The following is a 22,528-nucleotide window of genomic DNA, read 5'->3' on the forward strand; positions in this document are numbered from 1 at the left end:
CTCTCATATGAGAAGCTAGTATCTATGTCCCTCACTAAGTCCATTCCCTTCCGGACATATAGACAACTTTGACATTTTTGTATCCCAAGATTGGGTGACAATGTGGGCATCGCAACTTATGCTGTTTGAATCTTTATGCACACGGAAACCAATGCAAAAAACACACAGGAAGGTATGAACAACTTGTGCATTACCATAAATAAATTTATTGAATCCAAGATCTGGCAAGCTTTGTTTCAGAGAGAAACCTGCAGGTTTCTCTTACGGATAACAAATGCACACATAAGGGTTCCATGAATGTAGCTATTCAGGAAAACTACTATAAAATTGAAACCAGGTGGTATAGAACCCCATACGCCTACATAGAGTAAATTCTCCCTTTCTATACCGAATACTTTTTGGAGATGTGGAAGGGCAGAAGGCACCATGCTCCACATTTGGTGTTCCTGTGAGATGCCCCATCCTTTCTGTAGAGAGGTCCACAATCTGTTTGCACAAGTGACCACATTCACTTTGGACTTTACCCCAGCTCAATTTCTCCTATACCACACAACTTTATCCAAAAAAGACTACCACAAATCACTGGCTATGCACATAGTGAATGCGGCAAGACTCTGCATTCCTGTACACTGGTGCTCCACACACGTCCCAACAATTAGAAATGGTTTGCTAGGCTCTCTAGGATAGAGGAGATGGAAGAACTAATACTGTACATATCTGCAAAAAGCTATTACACAAATTCACAATACCTAGTTCTGCTGGTCTCACTTCAAAATTACTGAGCGCTACCAGTCTTATTGATTCCTGGATAAGTCTACCATCCACATATTTTTAGTATAATCCGTCTCCCCGAGAATAAACAAAAGGGAACAGGGGAGCAGAGCAACTCCCTAACTCACCCTCACCCTTTATTTTTCCCCTCTGACTCTTTTTCATTCCCTTCTCCTTCCCCTCCCCCTTTTTTTCATCTTCTTTTCCTTTATTTCCTCCTTTCTCCTTGGTTCTTTTTACATTTCCTGAACCCGCACAAGATACAAAATACGGGGTTTATATAATCGTAAGTAATACTCCTAATCAGTTATTTATCAGATTTTTCCTTGTTTGATATGCAACCTTGAAAAATAATAAAAAATACTGTACTGTTCCTTTTGTTGTACTCTATGATTTTGATGATATTTGTTATCTGGATTGTTTACAACTGTCATGGACTTCTATCTATTGTTTGAGTAGTCTGTATTGTACGGAATAAATAAAAAATGTTTGTGGAAAAAAAACAGTAAAATAAATGTATATTCTACACTCTAATGCCCCGTACACACGGTCGGATTTTCCGATGGACAATGTCCGATCGGAGCGTGTTGTCGGAAATTCCGACCGTGTGTGGGCGCCATCGGACATTTTCCATCGGATTTTCCGACACACAAAGTTGGAGAGCAGGAGATAAAATTTTCCGACAACAAAATCCGATCGCGTCAATTCCGACCGTGTGTGGCCTGTTCCGACGCACAAAGTGCCACGTATGCTCAGAAGAAATTCCAACAAGGGACAGCTCGTTCTGGTAAACTTAGCGTTCGCAATGGATACAGCACTTTCGTCACGCTGCAATGTTAAAAATGGTTTAATACAGCGCACTCTCTTCTTCTTTATAATGTGACAAGAATTAAGTCGTTTTGCTGCTCGTATTCACACACACTTCTCACAAACTTTTATTTGTGTTTTTTTAGTGGGATTCCCTGAATATATTGTTATTAGTTGTCACATCTGACAGTTTGATATTTTTTAATTTTTTTTTATTTTGGATTTTAAGCCTTTTTTTTATTTAATGTTTGGATTTTTTCCAAGGCTGATCTTTGTTCAATGTTATTTTTATTTTTACTCCAGAATATTTTTGGGTGTGTTTTGTGTGTCAAGTTACCCCAACACCATTGATATCTTTTATTATTTAATCTCAAGGAGTTTGTTTGGTGTTGGTGTCCCTTGTTCATTTCACATTGTATATTTGAAATGTACCTGAATCCTCACAAACAAACTGTCCTTTTTGAAGTAAAACACATAGGAGAGTATAATTCAAAACAAAAATCCTTTATTAAGGGATCAGAACCAAACAAAGAGGAAGGCAACACTGGATCAACAAGAGAAATTAGCGAAGCCTGGGACCCCCACGGCAGACATCAATTCTTCAACATCAAAATTGGTGGCCTGAGGAGTCCATATGTAAGGGAGGGCAGTCTGGTCCGGGATTCACAGAGACTTGGATAGCAGCAGATGACATGTGTGTCCGCAGGCTGTGGTACCACAAGAGGCTGCATTTTTTTGCCCAACAGACTGCATCCAGGGTCCTCACTGTCTGGTCTTCCTTTCCGCTTCATTCCCGGCTGTGGCTGTGCAGTTGGAGATGTGGCAGGAGGAGGAGTAGGACCTGGAGGAGTAGGACCTGCAGGAGGAGGAGGAGGACCATCCCAAAGCTGTGTGTGAGGTGTAATTTGGCCCCTCGTACCTTTCGCCAGAGCCTCCGATATGAGGGCCTCACACATGGCTTTTTGGCCCTCCTCCATCCTCTGCATTTTATAGGCTATGAATGCAGCAATGTTCTCCTGCCTGGTGTGTGGTGCTCCCAGGACCGCTGTAGCCCTCCAAAAGAATCTGATAGCCGCCTCCTCTAGGGCACTCCTCCTACTGCCACTTTCTGTTTTCAGGGGGGGTGGAGGGACCTTGATATCAGCCAGCCGGCTCGGCCCGGCCACCTCCTGGCTGAGACTTCCCTGTGTATGAAAAAGGGACATAGTTGTAATGTTTTGCATCATCAATCACAATCCTTAATTAGTACTCCCAACTAACATATAGTTCACATCATTGATTGGACAAGCAGAAATATTTAGAGGAATGCTATACCTGGCTCAATCTGGGCTCCTCCACATGCGGCCTGGAAGGCCCAGGTTGGGCGTCAGAAGCCTCAGCCGGGGGGGAAGGAAGCGTGGAAGGAAGACTGGAGAGGGATGGCCTGGGTTCAGTCTGGCCTGCCAGAAAGTGCAGCCTGTCGTAGTACAACATCCTGGGGACATAGATGTCACCTGCTGCTCCGGATCTCTGCGAATCAAGGACTTTATTGCGCTCCCTCAGATATGTGCTCCTCAGGCCACCAATGAAAATCTTTAAATAAGTGATGTCTGCCGTGGGGATCACCTGCTTCACAATTTCACACAATTGCTCCAGTGCTGCCTTCCTCTTTGCTTGGTTCTTGTAATGGGGGTGTTTAATCTCCCACAGACAGGGCAGCTCCCTTAGCATATCTATGAATACTGATATGAAGTCAGTATCTCTCATTAAGATATCCACGTTCACTGCAAGACACAACACAAGACAAAGCCTAATGTCACACAAAACTCTCCTAATCTTGTTACAATATAGGCCTCAATCTAGAAGCAGTATAGGCACAAGTTTGTCTCTTACCTTCGTTCTTACGATCGGCCGTCCAATGCTCCTTCCTCCGCTCACAGATCAAACGTAATACGCACGCGTGTTACGCTTTATATACACTGCGCATGCGTGTAACTCCGCCCACCCCTGACGTTCTTTCTAGTGTATTCCCCGCCCCTTTTCGTTCGGCGCAGTGGGGGAAGAGCATGATGGCGGACATACAGCAGGTGCGGGCTAATTGTAGCAACGAGAAGGAGGAGGAGGAAAGGGTGGATCCAGGCATGTCCCGATCCAGAAGGAGACGTTTTAAGGCCACAAATATGTCGTTTGGGGAGATGTTGGAGATGGTCGACATAATGAGGAAGTCCGACTATGACGGAAAATATGGGCCTTACCCCAACCCGAACATCCGAAAGGCCAAGATCATGGCGAAAGTGGTCAGGAGTCTAGAGCGGAATTTCGGGGTACAAAGGTCTAAAGATCAGCTCAGGAAGCGGTGGTCGGACCTGAAGTTGAGAGAGCCAGAGCAGTACCGAAAGATCCGGAGAGTGCTGCAAAAAAGTAAGTAGTTGTGCTGTGTTCCTATTCTTTCTGTCTTTATTACGTTCGTTCTGCTCCATATGCTTTTATTAGTTGTAACGTTTCAAAAGGTCAACTTTAATGTTCATGGGCACATTATTCGTTCGTATCAAACATTTTTCTTTCGGCCTCTAGAACACCATTGTTTAGGCCATATGCATTTTCACACATTTTTGGGGGCCTACTTGGATGCCAAATATTTGTTTGTGTAGATGGGTTTGTTACTAGAATGAAATGCAAACTAGATTGTGTGTCACATCTGGACACTGGAGCACTAGTGTGGGACACAAGAACACCATTTTTATTAGGGGGGGCACACAGGTGCTCCAGTGTATACTATAGGGGGGCTACATCTGTGAAGCTTGTACCAAACAGGTAAAGTATTGCAGCTTGACAAAGGGCAATAAAAAATATACATCTTGGAACTCGGCTAAAATAGACAATTGTACCCCACTTCCGAGCAATGTTTCCTATTTCTAGTTCTGCCATCAAATATCTGTGTGCTAAGTATACCATTTTTGTTTTACATAGGGGAGAAAAGACTCGGACACCCCTCATCCCAGGAGACCAGAGACCCCCCCCCTCTGGAAGAAGGGGAAATACCAACACAAGAAGAAGAGCAGGAGGAAGAAGAAGACGTGGTGGAGATTGGCACCACAACAGGTGAGTGTCTGCGACCACAGGCTCAGGTAAAAGAGATGGATGGTGGCAGATTTTTGAGACCTTTTTTTTTGTTCTTTATCTCTTTTTAGGTGATCGTGATCCAGAACGCTTTACATCTGAAAGTGCCCAGATACTGATCGGGGAGATCATGGGGTGTAATCTCCAATTGCAAAACATCCAGCAACAAATCAGTGATGTTATTAAAAAAAATAATAACATCATTGATGTTTTGGGGCGAATTTAAACCCCACAAAATCACCTGTTTTATCGTACCAAAATTTTTTAAATGTTTAGAAAAGCCAAATTTGGAGGATGCACACAGTGTGCCAACATGTGCTATCTGCCATCATGGGAGATCAATGGACGCGTTTTGGGGGTGCAACCCCTTCCTCAATTATAAAGTAGCATTGAGGAAGGGCTTGCTCCCCCAAAACACGTCCCTTGATCCCCCCTGATGGCAGATAGCACATGTTGACATTCGTAAATTGGTGTGCATCTTCCAAATTTGGCTTTTCCAGGGGTGATTTCCCCCCATCTGAACGCTATATCAAACACAGTTCATAAATACTCATGTCTGATATAGCCTTCAGGTTTTACCATATGTGAACTTTGTAAGTTCAAGTTTTTTGGCTTTCTTGTTGGTTTTACACAGGCCTGTTTTATCTGAAATGGATATTTCGATTTTTGATAATGCTACTGCAAACATTGTTATACAACAAACATGTTGGTTTGTTTTAAAAACCTTTGGGAAATGCACATGTGATTGTGCAGGTATAAAAAAGTGCCTTACTCAAGAATGTGTGGATTATTGTCTCAACACTACAACACTTTTGGGGTGATGTAATTGCTGTTTTATGCAAAAATGGGGGTTATTTCCTAAGGGCAAATCCTCTTTGCACTACAAGTGCAGGTTCAGTGCAGTTGCAAGTGCACTTGTAGTGAAATGTGTTTTTGCATTTAGGAAGTACCAGCCAACACTGTTTTTTATAAGGTTACCCAATCACGACATTTTCTGCACTCAACACATTTCTGTCAGGGTCAGCTAAAACAAACACAAGCAGTAAATGTCCGCAAAGAATTTCTTTTGGTTGTTTTTTATTCGAAAAAGGTGTCACAGATTGTCTGGCATATTGATAGCCCCCCTACCCACAAAGAACTCCAGGTAGCGTAACCGGACATCACGGGCATTCAGGGAGGGCAAGCCAGGACGGCCACTTTCAAGCGCCGTCAGTGTTGATGGATTAGGGATTCCGGCCTCAGGCCCAACTGAGCCAGCATAGTTGGCTGAATGTTTTCTTAAAAAATTATGGAGAACACAGCAGGCAAGTATTATATGGTTCAGTTTATACTCCGCCATATGGATGGGTGTCAGAAATAATCGGAACCGGCTGGCCAGGATTCCAAATGTGTTCTCCACCACTCTTCGGGCTCTGGCCAGCCGGTAATTAAAAACCCTCTGTTCCGGGGTGAGGGTCCTCATCGGGAATGACCGCATCAGGTGGTCCCCCAGCGCAAATGCTTCATCAGCAACAAACACAAATGGGAGACCTTCAACATTGTCCTCTGGAGGTGGCAAGTCCAAGCTGCCATTCTGGAGACGCCTGTAGAACTCCGTCTGGGTGATCACTCCACCATCGGACATCCGGCCATTCTTCCCCACGTCCACATACAAGAACTCGTAATTAGCCGACACCACCGCCAACATCACTATACTATTAAGCCCCTTGTAATTATAATAGTACGACCCTGAGTTGGGTGGTGGGACAATGTGGACGTGTTTCTCATCAATTGCCCCTCCGCAGTTAGGAAAGTCCCACCGCTGGGCAAAGTGGGAGGCCACAGTCTGCCATTCCTGTGGCGTTGAAGGAAACTGTTGAGGAAAAAAAAAAAAACATTACTATTTTTTCACAGAAACATGGCAAGCAGATTAGACACAAACATTATGGGGCAACCTCCAGATAGCATTTACTAAGGGGAATTTAACAACAACAAAGTATAAGGTACACCTATCATATTCCCCCTCCCCCCCTCTCATGGGCCATTTCTAACATTATAGGGGGGGGGGACTCTTGGACAGGTAACCCTCTTCACTTCATTGAGAGATGAATGCCTAAATAATGGGTATTACTTGGAACAGCCCCTCCTTAGTTACACTATTGGCAGACCACTGGACAGGTAAGAAGTGTCATAATACAAAGATATAAATACACACTGTACACATTTGAGGACATTTGAACATTCTGCTATTACCTATCAAGATAATAATACGATACAAAAACTTTAAACAGTACCATTGGAAAGTATACAGGCAGGCCCTTGCACTACATGCTTTGGGGAATTCATCCATAAATCTGACCAGTAAAGAGATGGGTATAGTGTGTATGGGTTTGGAAAAGTCAGCAGATAGATGATTGAGGATAGAGAATTGGGATCAGCTGACTTAGCAGTTGGGGGGGGAGGGTTAAAAAAAATTTGGGGACACCACAAAAAAAAGCCTCTGGCACTCTGCCTGAATTTAAATCAAAAATAACATTTCCAAACATTTTAGGGGGTGTTTGGGGTAAAGCACTACTATGGAGCTGATAAAATACATTGTTAGGTGACTACATGAGGTGAATATAGGCCAGGAAAGACCATGCTGGGGAGGTTAGTGAAGGGCAAATATGTATAAAGGACATAAAATAATAATTACCTAAAAATCCAGCATGCATGAGAACAAAGGGGACATTCACAGCATATTACAATCATGGTAATTAGGGAATGAGGAAAGAAATACAATATATTAGCAAACATTCAATACAATAAAATGTGATGTAAAAGGATAAAAATCTTACCTTCATATACTCCTTCTGCAGGACCTGGATGATGGCAGAACAGGTCTCTGGGATAATGATCCCCAGAGCCTGGGGGGAGATGCCTGTCGAGAACTTCAAGTCCTGCAGACTTCTCCCTGTGGCCAAATACCGCAAGGTAGCGACCAACCTCTGCTCCGGAGTGATGGCTTGCCTCATGCAGGTATCCTGCCTGCTAATATAGGGGGTCAGCGAAGCCAACAAACGGTGAAACACGGGGTCCGTCATCCTGAGAAAGTTCCTGAAATCATCAGGATTATTCTCACGGATCTCACGGAGCAAAGGCATATGACAGAACTGGTCACGCTGAAGCAACCAATTCTTGGTCCATGAACTCCTCCCCACCCTGTTCATGGACTGGACTTGTGTCAAGGTCAGGACCCCAACACCAAGCCCCCGCACAGCACGAACTCTACGAGGAGTACGCATACGAAACATGGCTAGAAAACAGTCGGCTGCTCAGAACGAAGTAACAGAACGCACTGAAGAACAGCAAGGCCTGTGAAGAACGACCTGAAAAACAGCAACGAGCGGGCAAGATCGCACAGAAAACTCCGATACGAACTGACTGCACGCACTGAAGAGCAGATACAAACCCACAAGCACAAACTGAACGGCAGAAAACGATCTGAAAGCCACGAGTCTGAAAAAGCACGAATCGTCTCTCACCAAACTTTTACTAACACGAGATTAGCAAAAGGAGCCCAAAGGGTGCCGCGCTTGGTTCTGAACCGGCCTTTTCTAGTCTCGTCGTACGTGGTGTACGTCACCGCGTTCTTGGCGATCGGAAATTCCGACAACTTTGTGCGACCGTGTGTAGGCAAAACAAGTTTGAGCCAACATCCGTCGGAAAAAATCCTAGGATTTTGTTGTTGGAATGTCCGAACAAAGTCCGACCGTGTGTACGGGGCATAAGATTGTCTTTATAGGATATAAACATACAATAAAGTATATCAAATCTGGTGACCCTGCCATTAACAAACTTCCTGTTCTAACAATACCCTCTCACTATACTGTACTATGAAGTAGCAGTGTTGTCACTGCTACCTTATTACATTGTTGTTCTTGGCTTTAGAGATCCTATAACCTTTTGCTGCCAGAGCCGTCTTTGCGTTTTTTGCACACATTTAAAAAATTATTTTCGGCCTGAAGATTACTCAAAACCCCCAAATATTATATATTTTATAAAATATTATATTTATTTACTGAAAGCAGACATGTTAGAAAAGAAAATAGTGGTAGTTCCAATTTTTTATATCATGTTATTACCGTAAAGGTCTGGGGAATGCAACATTTCTGTAAAAAACACACTAAAGTGAAGCTTAGGGCAAACAAACGCATCTCCTTCAGCCCCGTGAGCACCTCCAGCAGCCGTGATTTTCTATCACCGGTGGGACCAGGAGACCTGTGCAGATTTTGCATTTGAGCTGTACTCAATGTGAGTTCTAAAAATGTTTTATGAACTGCCCACTAGATGATGCTTTTCCCTTTCTATACACACACAGGTGCGGTAGGGAAAATTGTATGTGATTCAGACAGGAACCACACCGCATTCCTCTTCAAATGGCATGTGATTCTTTGCAGTGCAGTTGCGCCCATTCATTTTGTATTGATGGAAATCGAACCAAGTTTGATTGAGTTTCGATACTCGCGCAAATGCTTGATATCGGCACTGATACTGGTATCGCTATTGGTGTATCCCTAATGCAGGATATCCAGAGTATTATTATTATACAGGATTTATAAAGCGCCGACAGTTTACTCAGCTTTTTAGTTTATAACAATATACTTTGGAAAAGTCAGCTGAACAGAGTGAGCAGACTGCAAAGTTAAGTGAAGTAGGGTAGACATTTCAGGAACAGTAATCTTCTTCTTCAAATATAGGGTACTCACAGATCAACTCAAGCTTTAATTTTAGTTTTGGTAAGAGCTGGGAAGGCAAATAACCTATTTTATGTTTTGGTCCTCATTTTCTTAGCTGGGTCTCCTCATTATATAAAAATCCCAAAGCTTTTGTTAAATATGCTAGATATAAATCAAACCTATTTGACATCTGTAGAGGTACGTGCCAGGGATGTCCACTTTCCCCACTCTTATTTGCCCTACTTATTGAACCCCTTGCTCAATCAAGCCGGACTGACCCCTCTATTAAAGGTCTAGATTTAGCTGGTCACCAACATAAACTTTTCCTTTTTTTAACAATATCTTAATCTTTATGTCATCCCCTCATATTTCTGCTTCTAATCTTGATCACTTTGCCCACATATCTGGTCTAATTATTAATTATCAAAAATCTATAGTCTTAAATATATCTTTACCACCTCATATTTTACAACAAGCGCAAACATCCCTCCCTTTCTCATGGCCCTTTTTAGGCCTTCTTTACCTAGGGATAACTCTCACACCCAAACTTTCTGACATTTTAACTGCCAATTATCCTCCAATTTTGCGTCAAATATCTAATCTTTTGACACTATGGTCCTCTCTACCATTATCTTGAATAGGTAAAATGAACGTAATAAAGATGGCTATACTGCCCACATTTTTTTTTTTTTTTTCAAGTTTTACCTATCCCTGTTCCAGCATACTTTCTCAGAATACTACAACGTAAGTCATTAACTTTCGTTTGGAGCTCCTTGAAACCCCGTCTGCCCAAAAACACTCTTTACCTTCCAAAGCCCAAAGGGCAGTGGTGGCCCGGCCCCTCTCTCCTGCCACCCCTCTACCACCAATAGATAGATTCATGCATTGCATTAATCTATTTATGGCCCCTGCTGCCACCCCCTATTCAGGCGCCCGGCCCCATTGCAGGCACCGGGCGCCTGAATTACAGCTCTAATAGGCGTCAAAAAAGGTGACCTGTGGGCTCCATGCTGGGTGCTCGCAGGTCACTCAGCTGTGTTAGAAAGGTGAATGACTATTTGCTTTCCTAACACTAAACTGCCTCCCTGCCAGTAAGGTGCTTGGGTCTGTTACCTGTCACCTGATTGGCTTAAACGATAGGCGCCACTATTGGACGCCTATCGGGAGGAGAGGACGGGAGATGAAGATGGCAGGAGATGCATGGAAGTCCCCGCTCGTAGCCGTCACCTGCTGCCCCACCAAGACAGGGTAAGTGCCGGGCAGACGGCGAGTGGGCGGGGGGTCACACTGGGGGCATTCAAGGGCACGCTGGCAGCATTTAATGGGTACACTGGCAGCATATGATGGGCACACTGGCAGCATTTGACGGGCACACTGGCAACATTTGATAGGTACGATGGCAGCGTTTGATGGCACAGTGGCAGCGTTTGATGGCACAGTGGCAGCGTTTGATGGGCACAGTGGCAGCGTTTGGCACAGTGGCTGCGTTTGATGGGCACAGTGGCTGCATTTATTGCGCTGGAATCAATAGATTGCGACTCACTTTCAATAACCAACCTCGTATGGTCTAATTCCTCTGACCGTAAAAAAACTTAATAATCCTATAACTAAACATACACTAGCCATGTAGGATAAATTTAAATTAGTAAATGGACTACAATCTCCCCATATACCTCTTTTATCATTTCTTAAAAATCCACTTTTCTATCCTGCATGATCTTCCCCTAAATTTTTTAAAGTATGGACCTCCACTAATCTAACTCAACTCTGTGAACTGGCATCCTCTACTTCATTCAAAACTTTCCCTGACTTACGTGAAAGTCACAAAACATTTTTTATGCCCTATATACAAGGAAGAATTAATTTAGATAAATTAACGCGCTTTGAAAATATATGTAAACGTGACCCACACACTAAGGGACTTATTTCAACTCTTTACACTCATCTTATTACTAAACCCAACTCAGACCCACCATTCTTTGTGACTAGGTGGGAGATGGATTTTGGGTTTTAGTTGGAAGCAGCCGATTGGGATAAGATTTGGATCACAACTAAGTCATCCTCACAAAATATTGTCCCTTAATATTTGTCCCTTAGGGACAAATTACAGAGTACTCGCGCGGTGGTATTTGGTCCCTGTCAGAATTGCAAAATATCCTCCAAATTATTCTCTATCTTGTTTTCGTGACTGTGGTGATCTTGGATCACATCTCCACACTTGGTGGGATAGCCCGGTAGCAAAACATTTCTGGCAAAATGTATTTCTTATGATTTCCACACTGTTGCAAACCCCTATCAATCCTGATCCTACAATAGCACTTTTAAACTTAAAACCGGCCACTCTCTCCTACTGCCATGTCAAACTCCTATTAAAGATCACTACAGCCGCAAAACAAAATATTGCCAAAGCTTGGAAATCCCCATCCTTAATAATTGCTGAAACTAAAAATAGAGTCAATCAAGCAATGATCCATGCCAAAACAGAGGCTATAACTCAAGATATAATATCCAACTTTGAGAATATATGGAATCCCTGGGTGACTCACTTTTTTGCCTTCCAGTTTTGATGCTTCCCTACCAAGACCTTGGTAATCTCAATTTATACTTCCATTCTCAGCATTCATGGTATGTGTTTATTACCATGTACTACCTCTCATTTTTCTCCTACCTGAGATTACTTTTTCTTTTCTCTTCTTTTTCTCTTCTACTATTTCCACCTATTCTTTCTCCTCTTTCAGTTTACTCTTTATAAAGTTCTGGTAGCATTCCTTGGTTATCATTATACCAAATGTACATAGTTCCAATATGTAGTATGAGATTTTAGATTCTATAATACATTTTTTTTATGTTTTTTTTTTTTTTTTAAACTATACTCTTGATAATAATTAAGACCTTTTTTTTTATCTGAGGTCATCTTATATCAACCTGCTCTAAGTTGGAAGTGCACTTGGAAGTGCAGTCGCTGTAGCTCGGATGGGGACATGCAAACAAAATAAAAACAGCATTTTTGCTTGCACATGATTGGATGATAGAAATAGAGCTTCCCCTCATTTTGATCTTCCCTCAGGTCTACAGCGCCTGCACTTCCAAGTGCACTTGTAGTGCAAAGTGGATTTGCCTTTAGTGAATCAACCCCATAATCTTAGTTGTTAGATCCATGCTTAAATTGTTTTAGTTAAACTACTTTTAGTTTTTGTTGGAACTACAACTCAATATTATTACCATATATGTGATCTTTTCTTTTGCTGACACCATATGTACATACAGTGGGGACGGAAAGTATTCAGACCCCCTTAAATTTTTCACTCTTTGTTATATTGCAGCCATTTGCTAAAATCATTTAAGTTCATTTTTTTTCCTCATTAATGTACACACAGCACCCCATATTGACAGAAAAACACAGAGCTGTTGACATTTTTGCAGATTTATTAAAAAAGAAAAACTGAAATATCCCATGGTCCTAAGTATTCAGATCCTTTGCTGTGACACTCATTAATTTAACTCAGGTGCTGTCCATTTCTTCTGATCATCCTTGAGATGGTTCTACACCTTCATTTGAGTCCAGCTTTGTTTGATTATACTGATTGGACCTGATTAGGAAAGCCACACACCTGTCTATATAAGACCTTACAGCTCACAGTGCATGTCAGAGCAGATGAGAATCATGAGGTCAAAGGAACTGCCTGAAGAGCTCAGAGACAGAATTGTGGCAAGGCACAGATCTAGCCAAGGTTACAAAAAAATTTCTGCTGCACTTTAGGTTCTTAAGAGCACAGTGGCCTCCATTATCCTTAAATGGAAGACGTTTGGGACAACCAGAACCCTTCCTAGAGCTGGCTGTCTGGCCAAACTGAGCTATCGGGGGAGAAAAGCCTTGGTGAGAGAGGTAAAGAAGAACCGAAAGATCACTGTGGCTGAGCTCCAGAGATGCAGTCGGGAGATGGGAGAAAGTTGTGGAAAGTCAACCATCACTGCAGCCCTCCACCAGTTGGGGCTTTAGGGCAGAGTGGCCCGACGGAAGCCTCTCCTCAGTGCAAGACACATGAAAGCCCGCATGGAGTTTGCTAAAAAACACCTGAAGGACTCCAAGATGGTGAGAAATAAGATTTTTTGGTCTGATGAGACCAAGATAGAACTTTTTGGCCTTAATTCTAAGTGGTATGTGTGGAGAAAACCAGGCACTGCTCATCACCTGTCCAATACAGTCTCAACAGTGAAGCATGGTGATGGCAGCATCATGCTGTGAGGGTTTTTTTCAGTTGCAGGGACAGGACGACTGGTTGCAAACGAGGGAATGATGAATGCGGCCAAGTACAGGATATCCTGGACGAAAACCTTCTCCAGAGTGCTCAGGACCTCAGACTGGGCCAAAGGTTTACCCTCCAACAAGACAATGACCCTAAGCACACAGCTAAAATAACTATAGAGTGGCTTCACAACAACTCCATGAGCCCTGACTTAAACCCAATTGAGCATCTCTGGAGAGACATAAAAATGGCTGTCCACCAATGTTTACCATCCAACCTGACAGAACTGGAGAGGATCTGCAAGGAGGAATGGCAGAGGATCCCCAAATCCAGGTGTGACAAACTTGTTACATATTTCCCAAAAAGACTCATGGCTGTATTAGATCAAAAGGGTGCTACTAAATACTGAGCACAGGGTCTGAATACTTAGGACCATGTGATATTTCAGTTTTTCTTTTTTAATAAATCTGCAAAAATGTCAACAATTCTGTGTTTTTCTGTCAATATGGGGTGCTGTTTGTACATTAATGAGGAAAAAAATTAACTTAAATGATTTTAGCAAATTTCTGCAATATAACAAAAAGTGAAAAATTTAAGGGGGTCTGAATACTTTCCATCCCCACTGTATGTATGCTAATTGTTAAAATTCAATAAACACATTTGACAAGGAAATATCAGTGCCTCCACCAACAGCCGAAAGGCTCGCTTACCAGCTCCTATTGATCCCTCATTACAAGGGATCGTTAGCGCTTGTGGCTTTAACCTAGCCAAGGCTCTTCTCCAGGTCCAGATGGTCTCCCAACAAGATCACCCATTGGCACTGTATAAGATGTGAAGATTTCTCACTCAGGTTCCAGGTGACGCATCTCCTCCGTCCGGAGGAAACACAAAGACACTGATATTTAAGATCACTATGGTGGTGGATGGTGGAGATCGACATCAGCATTTATTTTTACATCACTTGTGGACTGTTCTAATCATCTAATTTCAACATTTGTATATACATTATTGAATATCACAACCTTTATCTATTTCATGTTGGTTATTGTTGATCCACTTAAATTGGTAGTAAACTCTTCCATTAAAAAAAAAAAAAAAATTCCCTGCAAGTTACAAACATAATTTTACAATTTTACCTGTCCCCATGTAGAACTCGCAATACTGAACGATTCCCTGACAATGTCCAGGAGTTTAGAAAACTTTTCATCTTCATAGTCAAAGCGATCTCCAAATATGATAGAACAGAGAACATTGGCGAAGGAAATCATAAGCAGATCATCTGGAGCTAATGGAACATCTGGAACAGAAAATATTATCATGTGACTTTTATCTCAACTGTGCTTTACCCTAAGATCTTACATTTACATTTTAAATTATTCCAAAAACCGATCTCTCTAGTTGACTGGAAACCTCTAAAGACTAGAAGAATAAAGCTGGCCATTGACTGATCAAAAGTTCGATCGGGTGTGGATGGGCATCCGCAGAACTTTTTTTTAGGGGGGCCATCATTTGAAGGTTGCTCATTCTCCACCACTTTTTGACAATGTCATGAAGGGGAGGGGCTTAATCATTATCACATAAAGCATGATAACCCTACCCATTTCCACTGCCACATTTGGCACTTTTTGGGGGGAGAGTGTACCTGTTTCTGCCATGGCGATCTGAGCCACATGCAAATCCATGCAAAATATGCTGTAACCACAGCAAGTGAAGGTATAAATTAACATACAATTAGGCAATAGATCAATTACAAAAAAAAAATACACCTGCATGGTGTAGCCTTGGCTTAAGTCAGTGGAGATTTTAAATTCTAAATGAGCACAATAGCATCTTTATGCTGTTGTGCCCATATAGCTACCATTGTGCCCATATAGGTGCTATTGTGCCCTTATAGATGCTGTTGTGACCATATAGCTGCTATTGTGCCCATATAGCTGCTAATTTACATCTATATGGGCACAGCAGCTATATGGGCACAACAGCAGCTATATGGGCACAATAACATATTTATGCTGTTGTGCCTATATAGCTTCTGCTGTGCCCATATAGATGCTTTTGTGTCCATATTATATATAGCTGCTGTTGTTTCCATAGAGCTGCTGTTGTGCATCTATATGGGTGCAACAGCATCTATATGGGCGCAACAGCATCTATATGGGCACAATATCAGCTAAATGGGCGCAATAGCATATTGTGCCCAGTGACACTGACCATCATGTTGTGGGGATGCTTTTCTTCAGCTGGGACAGGGAAGTTGGTCAGAGTTGATGGGAAATGGATGGAGCCAAACACAGGGCAATCTTAGAAGAAAACCTGTTAGAGTCTGAAAAAGACTTGACACTGGAACGGAGGTTCACCTTCCAGCAGGACAACGACCCTAAACATACAGCCAGAGCTGCAATGGAATGGCTTAGATCAAAGCATATTCATGTGTTAGAATGGCCCAGTCAAAGTCCAGACCTAAATCCAATTGAGAACATGTGGCAAGACTTGAAAATTGCTGTTCACAGATGCTCTCCATCCAATCTGACAGAGCTTGAACTATTTTGCAAAGAAGAATGGGCAAAAATGTTACTCTCTAGATGTGCAAAGCTGGTAGAGACATCCCCAAAAAAGACTTGCAGCTGTAATTGCAGCGAAAGGTGGTTCTACAAAGTATTGACACAGGGGGCTGAATACAAATGCACGACACACTTTTCAGATATTTATTTGTAAAAAATGTTGAAAACCATTTATCATTTTCCTTTCACTTCACAATTATGTGCCACTTTGTGTTGGTCTATTACCTAAAATCCCAATAAAATACATTTATGTTTTCGGTTGTAACGTGACAAAATGTGGGAAATTTCAAGGGGTATAAATACTTTTTCAAGGAACTGTAACTCTAATTTTCTCCATGCACTCACCATGTTCATCTATTTCCTATGGGCCCTTAAAGTGATTGTAAAGGACAAATTTTTATAAAAACAAAAAAAAAAATAACAAACATGTTATACTTACCTACTCTGTGCAGTGGTTTTGCAAATGCATTATTTTAAATATACTTTAGTGAGTTTTAATGAACAAAAAAACTAAATAATACCCAATTGTTTGGTAAAATATAAAAGATGATGTTATACCGAGTAAATAGATATCTCCATAAGCAATACTTTATAAGACTTTACAGGTTACTGGAGCAAAAATGAATATAATACCCAGATTATTATATATACTGTATACAGTACCCATACCACTCCCCCAATTATTTTTTAAAAAGGTACGCAAAGAATTTCCATCCTTCATATAGAAGAATAGGAATGCTAGAATAGCATATAACACCTCGCAATGAGCAATGACCCTGGTACGTATCCTAAATTGGTGTCATGATTCCGAAAATAAAGCATGGGTGTTGATTGAGAAAAATATGGCAGAAAGAGACTTAGCAGGAGCACCATGGATATCAGCCAAGGATAGAGGACTATCTAAATGGACATCTCCATTAACTCGAAATACACTGGCAGTATGGGATAGAATAAATAAAACCGGCAAACATGCTCCTAGAACATCTCCCTCAGCCCCATTAGGAGGTTATCCATGGTTCCCCCCTGGAGAAGAAAAGGGAGTGTTGGATCCATGGGAATCAGGAGGGAATACAATGTGTCTAAGATATGCCCCTTTGGGTACTGTTATGCCCCAAGCAGAACTGATATCATCACAAGGAGACATGAAGATGGCAGGATGGAGATACAACCAAATGCAAAGTTTCTTTAAAAAAAGAGAACATCAAATAAGGCCCCAAAACACTTTAACTATATTTGAGAAGATGTGTATGAAAATATCAGATCCCAATCATTTACTGTCTCAAATGTATAAACTAATGCTTAGTGAACAAAAAAATCACAACACTATATTTTATTTAAGAATGGGAAAATGAATTAAACTGTACATTTACCCCATCACAAATAAAAAAATTAATAGAGGTAACGCATTCCTCGTTTGTAAGCTCATCTATCCAGGAAATGTCATATAAATTCCTGACTAGATAGTACAGAACCCCCGGTGCGATTAGCACAGATATATCCAAATGTAGATAATCGCTGCTGGAGGGGATGTAAAGACCGGAGTACATTTCTTCATATTTGGTGGACATGCCCTAAGATCAAGGTATTCTGGGAAGAAATAGCCCCATGGATCAAAAGAATGTCAAACAAGTGTATAGTATTAACACCTGTACATATTCTGTTCCATGGGATCAATGGAGACACAAAATCCTATAAAAATAGTCTAACACCACATTTACTAAATGCAACAAAGAGGTTAATACCCAGGCACCGGAAACAGGCTACATGCCCCACACTAGGAGATTGGAAAAGGGAGGTGGATGAAATGATGGAGGCAGAAAGGTGGGTTTATAAGACCAGGAACAAACAGGATAATTTCGAAAAAAATATGGGCAAAATAGGAAAATCTTGATTAGGAGTTAGATAGAGATTAAATTAACTAGAGGCTATTGCCGAAAGCCTAGACAAACTCTAAAGGGGAATCTAATAGTGGGAAGATAAATAAGGAACGATCCACAACATTCCTTTTTTTTTCTTTTTTCCTTTTTTTTTTTTTTTTTTTTTTTATTACTTCCTTAATTTTTAGAATAAGATTATTAAATTAAACTTGTGACTATGTGGCATATGCTGATTGTAGAGGATAGCTCCCTCCGAGGCACCGGTTCATCCCCCCCCTTCCCCCCCTTTTTTTTTTCTTTAACGTGTAATAGGTTAATAACATACACAGAGAACAAGTATTTGAAGACTTTGAATTATTCTTATAACGCTTTCATAAAAGGGTTTTTTTTTTTTTTTTTTTACATGTATTAGGTTAATAACATACACAGAGCACATGCACTTGAAGATGTTAAATTATTTAACTCTAAGCACGTCAAACTGGGTTTTTTTTTTTTTTTTTCTCTTTCACGCGTAATAGGTTAATAACATACACAGAGCACAAACACTTGAAGATTTTAAATTATTTTCATAGCACTTTCATAAAATGTATTTTTTTTCTTTTCTTTTTCATGCGTAATAGGTTAATAACATACACAGAGCACAAGCACTTGAAGATTTTGAATTATTTTCATAGCACTTTTATAAAATGGTTGTTTTTTTGTTTTCTTTTTACAAATATTAGGTTAATAACATATACAGAGCACAAGTATTTATAGATTTTAATTTTTTTTCATAGCACTTTTTATAAATAGGGGGTCCCACCCCCTTTTTTTTTTCTCTTCACGCGTATTAGGTAAATAACATATTTAGAGCACAAGCACTTGAAGATTTTAAATAATTTTTTATGGCACTTTATGAATGGGTTTTTTTTTTTCTTTCTCTTCCCCCTCCTTGGGTATGTGGGGGGGGGGGCTGGTGTTGAGGGAGCTACTCTCCGTCACTGGTGTGTACATATAAGCTACGATACTGAATATTGTCTTTTGTCCTATGTAAATGTTAATTGTAATAAGCGAAAAATGTTTAATAAAGATTGAATTTACACTGGAGCAAAAATGATTGCTCTCGCTATAACTTTCGCAGCAATACCTCATGTGTGGTGCGAACACCATGTACATATGCATGTGCAACCTACGTATGTGTTTGCCTCTTTGTGCAAGCACATAGGGAGGGGGGTGCTTTGTAATTTTTTAATGTAATTATTTATTTTTGTTCCAAGAACTTTATTACGTTTTCAAGGAAATACATAGGTGTTAACCGTACAATCTTAATGGTACAATTAAGAAGGCATCAAATGGGGCTGATACCCCTGCAGAAAGGGTAATACAAAGGTGGATAAATCAATATATAGGGAAACATAGTAACCAAATAAACAATAATAAACACCCCCTCCCCATATATTTTTATTATAATTGCAAAAGTTATATTCTAAATGTATAGCTCTAATCAAACTGAAGAAATTGAGAAGGGGAATATCGTAACCTTTAAAGAATCTGCATGCTCAGATAAAGGTCAGGTATGGATTGTGGAGGAGACCCCACATCGTTTTTTTAATTTTTTGATTTATTTTTTTTTTTTATTGCCAGCATTCTTTTTTTTACATTCAGCTGTCAGTGGGGAAACTCACTGACAGCTGATAAGTCATCGGTTGTTAAGGACAAGGCGTCCAGTTTCCCAGCCCTCTCCTTAACAACCAGCTATTCTTCACACAGAATTCGAATTGGTCGATCAATTTTAGACTGATTCAAATTCCAGTTGTTCTGAAAATGTGGAATTTGTTCGAAAATAAAGAATCCTAACAAAATTTTCATTTCTGCACAAGTAACACTCATCCAAAGTAGTATCGAAGTTGCATCAACATCCCGTCAAGTCGCACAAGTATAGAGCCTTACCATGATCTGTAATCAGCTGTGTCCGAAGGACGGATGAACACCCCAGGGGCACATAGGAGGTGGGGCTCTGGGAGGACACCTATGAAACCCTCCCAGAACTGGATCTTTTGGCTATAGCACTGTTGGGAAGTACTGTAGTTAATTCATTTTGACTTTTTTTTTCTTTTAATGAAATTCATTGTACTAACCTTGAAACTTACTGAATTCTTCCACCAAACACAATGCTTCCTCTTGTATCTTCTCTTCAATATTCTTATTTCCAAACCCAAAACTCTTCAGTGTTCTTAACGTGAAGTTCCGTATGATTCTCCACCTTTCCCCGTTGCTGAGACTCAGCCCTGAATTAGAAGATGGTTTTGATTTAAGGTATGCATCAGTCAAATGTGAACATTTGACATTTAAACTTACTCTTGAGACCCAATCTGCTAAATGGATTTGTTTGTATCACATTTTTATTCTGCATTGTAGAGTAACCCCTATAGATGTACATCGTCTGAAAGATGCTGAATATAGGTCAATTAAATCCCAGATCATCATGTTTTTTATAGTACAGATGTGTTTAATGCTAAGGCCCCCACTTGAACCACTTTAATCCGAAAGCGGATTGCCGTTTAAGAATATACCATTGTTATGGCAGCTATCTGCTGCCATAACAACGGTATTCAATGTCAAAGTACCAATGTATAACGATGGTGGGCAGTCCGAAAGTGGTTAAGGTGATTCCTTGGGGACCTTGGGGGATTCTTTGGGGACCCCCAGCTCACCTGAACTAGTGTCCCCATTAGAAGTGTCCCCATTTATTGTTGTTTGTACCCCCAATAAGCAGAGTAATCCCCTCTAATTGTCCTGTTTACCATTATAATGGAAGGTGAAAATAAAAGAAAATCCCAAATTTTGGGTTGTCCTCAGAAAAGTAATAGAGCGAAACTCTTCCAATGGGGTCTTGGTGATCTGGGGGTCCCCAATAGATTACCTTAATTTGCAGGGATTTCCTTTCACTTCCTGTTTGGCTATGGGGCAGGAAGTGAAGGGAAATCTCTGCAATGGGACATAGATGGCGGAAAAAAAAATCAAACAGGGTTATAACCCTCTCTTACTCTATCCAAAATTAAAAAAAAGTTTTGCCTATAGTTCTACTTTAAGTGTAAATATGGAATAATAGGCTCAATATATACAGTAAATCATTTGGAGTAGACTGGACAAGTGATAATAGTCATGAGGTTTTTACCATAGCCTTGGGTGTATTTCTCAATATGGTGTACAGGACCCCGAGCGCCAAACTCTTCTGCTTTTTCTACCAGAGCTTCCTTCACCGCTTCATATCCACATATGACAACCACGGGACGAGAACCAAAGTACAAAGTGTAGACTGGACCATATTGCTTCCATAGCTTCAATATACAAAAGAAAGATCATTTCAGAGGGTTTTTTTTCCTTGATTCCTAGTGGAGCAAATATATGATCTAAATGCCATTCCTTGGCCAACTTATATGATAAGGCTCTATGCACACTGAAGCTCATAAACGGTCGTTTTTGGGAGTTTGGATGTTTCTCTTAACAGCCCATAAACTCCCTTCTATGTTATCCTATGTGTCCATGCACACATGGACGTTTTTGGATGTTTATCAGCAGTGGAGTTTATGGGCTGTTTTCTGAATGCCATAAATTCGCATTCAGAAGTCGTTTTTCTGACCACAAAAAACGCCAAATACTCATAAACGCTGATAAACGTCGATAAACACTCAAAAACGTGACTCACCAGCGTTTAACGTTTTTGATCCATTGAATAAAAAATGTTAAATTTAAAAAAAATTCTAAAAAAAGCTAAAAAACGCTAACGTGGAAAAACACTAAAAAATGCTAATAAACGCTATTGCAAAAACGTTAAATAACATTGAAAGACTCACTGCAAAGCTACTGGCATTTTTATAACATTATTTTAACGTCCAGTGTGCATGGAGCCTTTTGCTACCCCTAAACAAATCACCTTTTTCAAATGAGGATCTGTACATAGACTTAAAAAGATACCGACCTTCATTAATGAGCTCACTAGCCCACCGTATTTAATGTGCAGCAAAGTTCCAATAAGGGGCAGAGGTGTAGGACCTGGAGGGAGTTTATGTCTTCTGTGCATTGTGTCCCATGTTGAATAGATGAAGAAGCAGCAGATCAGTATGAAGATCCCTGTTAATATCGCTGTTATGTCCATCGTGGAAGAGAAAACTGAGACACACGGAGCTGCAGAGTTTATATAGAGATCTGCTTTTGTTTGATTGGGTGGAGCAACCCTGGAAGACCTCCAACTCAGGGCAGTCCATAAATCCTCATTCAGGAATAAGTATTTAATGTTACTATATGATAATAAATCAATTAAAGAACAAGGAATTAAAATCCTAATAAATCTCTTTTTATACTCAAAGTTTGCTATTGCGGGCCTTTTTTTTTTTCTTTTTTTTTTGCAGACTTGTGTGGTAATTTAATATTAAATCCTCTTTTTTTAGCTGATTTAATCATTTATGCATCTTCTTCATCTTTTAGGC

At 40.7% G+C, this 22,528-nt stretch overlaps 1 pseudogene; it reads right to left on the reverse strand.

Moving 5' to 3' along the window:
- The window catches only part of LOC141107690 (cytochrome P450 2G1-like), a 48,944-nt pseudogene extending 26,746 nt beyond the window's left edge, over positions 1 to 22,198 (reverse strand).
- Positions 22,199 to 22,528: the final 330 nt, after the last annotated feature.

Source organism: Aquarana catesbeiana, linkage group LG09 (assembly GCF_042186555.1).
Source record: "Aquarana catesbeiana isolate 2022-GZ linkage group LG09, ASM4218655v1, whole genome shotgun sequence".
Classification (NCBI taxonomy): domain Eukaryota; kingdom Metazoa; phylum Chordata; class Amphibia; order Anura; family Ranidae; genus Aquarana; species Aquarana catesbeiana.